General features: G+C 33.3%; 1 long non-coding RNA gene across 1 annotated transcript; it reads right to left on the bottom strand.

Annotated features, from left to right (window-relative positions):
• Positions 1-625: 625 nt before the first annotated feature.
• On the bottom strand, positions 626-2,699 carry LOC148876616 (uncharacterized). The gene is made up of 3 exons (XR_016102741.1): positions 2,410-2,699; positions 1,063-1,191; positions 626-899 (listed from the first exon to the last, which is right to left on the bottom strand). It is a non-coding gene; the product is annotated as an uncharacterized LOC148876616 (long non-coding RNA).
• Between the last annotated feature and the right edge of the window lie 2,714 nt (positions 2,700-5,413).

Genomic DNA, 5,413 nt, shown 5'->3' with positions numbered 1-5,413 from the left:
TATAGACATAGATATGGCTTTTGAGTTTGAAGATGTAATCAATGAATTGGGTATTGTATACCATGGATGGTATGGATCTACCACAGATCCCACCATATGATTAAATGTGGACGTACCCTTTGGCCCAAATCCTTGTTATTTTTTTGGACATGGATTTGAAAACCATGTCACAAAGTCTTAAATGCCCCTAAAATTTTTTGAAATAAACCATGCTGCCTCTTCTTTTAAACCTAATTTGAGCCTAATTCAAAATTTCCCTCTACAACGATAGAAGAAAACACCATCTACCATTATTTTGGGCATTTAAGACTGTTGTCATAATTTATGGATTTCTTTATGAAAATCAAACTAGTTCTGGTTATTTAATGAACCATTGAAGTTTCACAAATAACAAATAGCAGCGGATAGTTTAAAATGTCAATGCTTATAAGATCATATCAATCCTTTGATCTTCAAAATCACAGTTATGAAATTCACAAATGGGCATATACAACAAATGAAGAAAAAAATAATGTGAGGACCCGAAACACTTGAAGCATAAGTTTATCTGCTACTTCCTGTAATGAAAGAAGTGAAGATTTGTGGTTCCCGGTTTTTCCGGTAAGTTAAAATACAAATTCAAGAGTACGGTAAGGTAATAATAATAAATTTGTATCAAATGTTTCAAGTTCTAACAACACACTCTATCTAAAAAAAAAAAAAAAAACTAAAACAAAAAAACAAAAAAACAAAAAACAAACAAACAAACAAATAGCACACTCTTAGAATTAGAATACCCAAGCAAACAAACAAAATAATGTGTATCAAATGTTACACAAACGCATTCTTCACTTTCTTCTATCAACAGTCGCTATCATGCTCCAATCCCGGTTGTGCGCTTTTGACCTTCTACTAAGTCCCTAAGGTGGTGTAAGCATGTTTAGTATTTCCAAACAATTTGTTATTCTCCCTATAAACTCCAGTACACAAAATGGTGAAACCATAGACATAGATTATAGTCCATAGAATAGAACAAGTGGTAGCATAGATGGCTAAAGAAAAAAGGTGTATGAATTCACATACCTGATCATCATTTAATTTCCATCTTAAGGTGTTCAAACGCTGAGGCTCATCCTCATCCCAAGAAAGATGGACTTTACTTTGTTGTAGTGCACGTGTATGGAAATCTAATCCTTGATAGTTTGTTGGTGCCTGAAGAAAATGGGATAAATAAGTGATGTGCCCCACAAATAAACATCCTTAACCACTTATCATAGTTCACAGAAATCTCTAACATCCTAATGTTAAAGTTTTAGGATATACCGCAAAGATGTTAGGAATTTTCTTTTTATCAGTAACTGAAGATGTTAGGAAATTTATGAACTGGAAATTGAAAATATTTCAACTGAAGCCATATACTTTGGCTAAAAACAAAGTTTTTTTTTTTTTTTTTTTTCTCTTTTTGCCTTATGTAGGCAAAAATTCCTGAGAAGACGCCTTTTAGACTGGGAACAAAGAAGGTGTATCTTACAATGAACTGGCAAAAATCCCTAAGAAGGTAATATTGTCCAAACACCCATGGCCATTACAATGAACTGCTAAGCTTAAGAATGTGTATCCATGAAACAGACCAAATACTATAATCATCATGCCTTTTGAGTCAACATTTTTAAACCAGAGTCCAAAAGCTTCTGAAACATTTATAATTACAGTATGTTGGTTAGCATATACAACTCATGCCTGTTAGCAATGATCAGTGTACTGCAATTATTACCATTTCAAAAAATAATAAAGCCTTTGAACGAACCCAAATAAATATCAAATTCAGATACAAACCCAAATAAGGAACAGATAGCCTAATTTGTTCCCTTTTGACCTTCTCACTGATACTAAGACAAGAACTGCAAAATGGGAAAACTTCAAATAACTGTATAATTACAAATTACACGAGATCACTAAAAAACCAAATATAAAGGGTTAGTTCACACTTAACAATGTAGAAAAAAGGATATTCGAAACAAGAACTAGCTGAAGCGAATCAAATCAGTCTAGATCTACATCATATCCCCACCATAACACATACAGGGCCGAAAAAAAAAAAAAAAACAGAAAAGTTCATATAGTCCACACAAACATAAAAGAGAACATTATACACCTTCTCCAGCTAAAAGAAATAAAGCTACTACAGAACACGAATGAAACACACGAACTACGCTAGATCCGACTCAGGATCCCATGCAACTATAAGATTTGGACCTCTTCATCTAATAAGTGAGAAAACCCTTAGATCTTCAGCTCAGAACCAATAAAACAAACATGAATAGCTAAAACTCAAGCACTGAGAATCTCAGCATGATCTAGCTGACAAAGATGAAATTAGACAACATTGTATTGCAAGATCTGCTGAACTAGCCCTAAAAATCCAAGTACCTTGCTTCTCTCTTTCCGTGAAGAGAGGAAGACGTTGGGCGTCGGTGAAGAGAATACGAGCTGAAGAGGAGGAGAAGTCGAAGAGAGACTGTATCTTGTGGGGGCAATTTTGAGATATTCCTTTTTATCTATTTACCCTCCACTCGGAAAACCAATTTCGAACACAGGTAAATTGGTGAATAGAATGACCAAACTAGACCAACGGAACAAGGGCAGAATCAAATGACTATGATGGTGTTTGATATTATGGTACTTTTCTTATGACCTGTTGTTCCTATCTCATTGACGCATGAAAAATCGGGAGAGTCGTTGGGTTATGTATATGACCCAAATGTAATTTGCTCGTATTATTACATCATTACGTGTTATATACATACATACATTCATACACACTATATAAAGTTAAAAAAATGCTCCTTAAAACAAAAAACATAATAATTGTTTTCACAAAAAAGAGACATAATAAAACTGTTTTATTAAATATATAAAAATATAGATGAGTTTGCATGAGCCCCACAAAATGCAACTCACAGCATATTAACATTTCTCATTCACAAGTATAGAAAATGTTTTCAATGCGTGCTGAGCTGTGCGAAGATAAGAAAAGCAACTGTCTCCCCACTCAAATTAGATAAATTTTGTTCTATATCTAATTTTCTTTATTCATATTTTATACAAATTTTTATAATCAAACATCTATTTTATGGGCAAATTATTAATATATAATAGAAAGCTAATCAAATGAGCTCTGAAAAAATAAAGTAATTGAAGAGTCTCATTCATGGGCCGGACCTCAAATAAAATCTAACCAGACAGCTTCAGATTAGAAGATATAAAAGGATAAAAATCCTTGTCCGGATCCATATAAAAAACACAATGATCTGGATCAATATCAGACCCTTTTAATCAGATCAGATCTTGGCTTGCACTCTCAAGTCTCAACAAAAGTAACACCCTGCCATCCATATCCAACCCAATTTGAATTCTGATATGTCATGTTGAATTCAGTTCCAACTTATCTAAACCTATCGTGTGGAGCATAACAGAGCTTGGATGACATGCCGTAACACTCAATTCACAAAGACTGCAGGCTGCGAAGTGCAGAAAGAATTAATTGTATTTTGCAGTGTTTTTAAAATCAGACCGGACTGGATGGTTGGACCGGAAAAACTGGGAATTGGTCATTTGATTGGTTTTGTTTTACCCAAACCATTAAACTGTCGATTAGAACAACATTGTTTATCCATTTTTTATTTTTTATTTTTATTTTTTTGTCAGAGTGGGTTGTCTGTTTGGACTGGATGGTTACATTTTATGAATGATATACACAATTAATCATAAATATCTAATTTTTGTATTTTATATGATAAATATTTAAAAAATGTATCAATGAATTAATATTAACCAATACGCATTAATTTTTATAAAACAATAGTAAAATAATTAAAAAAATTAAGAAATTAAAAAATATATTTTTAATTTTTAAAAATATTATTTTATTGATAAAAAACATTATAAATTTATAAAAATTAAAAAATTAAATAAAATAATTAATATTTTAGATCATACAACCAAAATGTAACTGCAAGAATTTCAGAGATAAAACTAAAGGTGTATCTCTGTGTATTTGCAATCTGTCTTGGTTCACATAACTTCTGACCCATACTCCTTGAAGCATGGGATCAAAAATAAATTGTGGAGGGGAAGTGTCTACGAGTTTTTGCCATTGACAATATATTGGAGTGTGGACGAGACCTGTTCATACTATATTGGGGTGTGGACAAGACCGGTCCCATCCACACCCAGCCAAACGAGGCCAAATCCTGTGGATGGTACCGTTTTTGGTCCTATCCATGAGATTTACGTGATTCCGAACACCGCCTTAATGAAATCATTTTGCCTTCTGTAAGTTAGTATTTTGAAAAGTCGTAACTCTCACATACGTTTCTCTCAACTTTCTTTAAGAAGAGCTCATCTTAAAATTGAGTCCAGAATTGAAACTTAAAAAGTGAAGAACGATTTATCTTCTTCTTCCCCAGTTTGACATCCAACATCCAGCTTTAGTCTTCATCAGCACCCCTGTTACTCTCTTTCATTTTTCAACGGTAAAAAAAAAAAATGTGTAGTGCCCAGTCTAAAATTAAATCAATCTATTGAATCGTTTTTTCTTTGTGAGTTTCTTGTCTTCTGCTTGAGTTGGGTGTTTTACTGCTTTATTTTTTTTTTACCTCGAAATTGGATTTTGTATCAATTCCGAAATCTGATTGTGTGGTTTTTATTACCCATAACTGAGATAAGAATAAGACAAAGGAAGATGCAATGTTTTAAAAGACGACCCAGAACCGGAACCATTTTGGCCACAGGTCTACAGGTCAGCGGCTCAACTGTTCAGTTTGAATGGATAATCCATTCTGACAAAAGAATTTAAAAATTAAAAAAAAATAATTAAAATAAAAAATGGTCAAAAACCATTGAACGGGTCGAACAAATTGATGGTTTGACCACCTGGGTCAATTGGATCATTGACCGATTAAATGATTTTTGGCTAAGAACCGGATTTGGGGTAAAATGGAACTAGTTGCCTAGATAGTTCCTGAGCCAAACAGTCCGACTATCTGGATCAGTGGCAGTTTGAAAACCATGGGAAGATGTTAAGTTGGGGCAGGCCAATCTGGTGACTGGTGCCACTCACCCTTTTGAGTGAAGAGTGGCACAAAGCCTCAAATACAACTTTTCTAATTCTCATAACTAAATTCCAAGGTGAAATTATGAATCTAAATTTAATGGGATTTGTCTGGTAATTAGATCCATTGAAAATGTAGACAACTACATTTCAAGGAAACTATGTAAGGCCTTTGGATATTAACAGAAAGGATTCGGGTTGGGATTATTTGATCTGTTGTTTTACTCGATTGCTATTGTTCTTTCAGTTGGAATTGAAGAAAATGCAAAAAAAAAAAAAAAAATGATGTTTCGAGTGCGTTTTGAATGGAAAAAAACTTCG

The sequence above is a fragment of the Nelumbo lutea genome, chromosome 1 (genome assembly GCF_056320005.1).
Source record: "Nelumbo lutea isolate HS-2025 chromosome 1, American lotus-T2T, whole genome shotgun sequence".
NCBI lineage: Eukaryota > Viridiplantae > Streptophyta > Magnoliopsida > Proteales > Nelumbonaceae > Nelumbo > Nelumbo lutea.
This window is presented reverse-complemented; position numbering and strand designations above follow the sequence as displayed.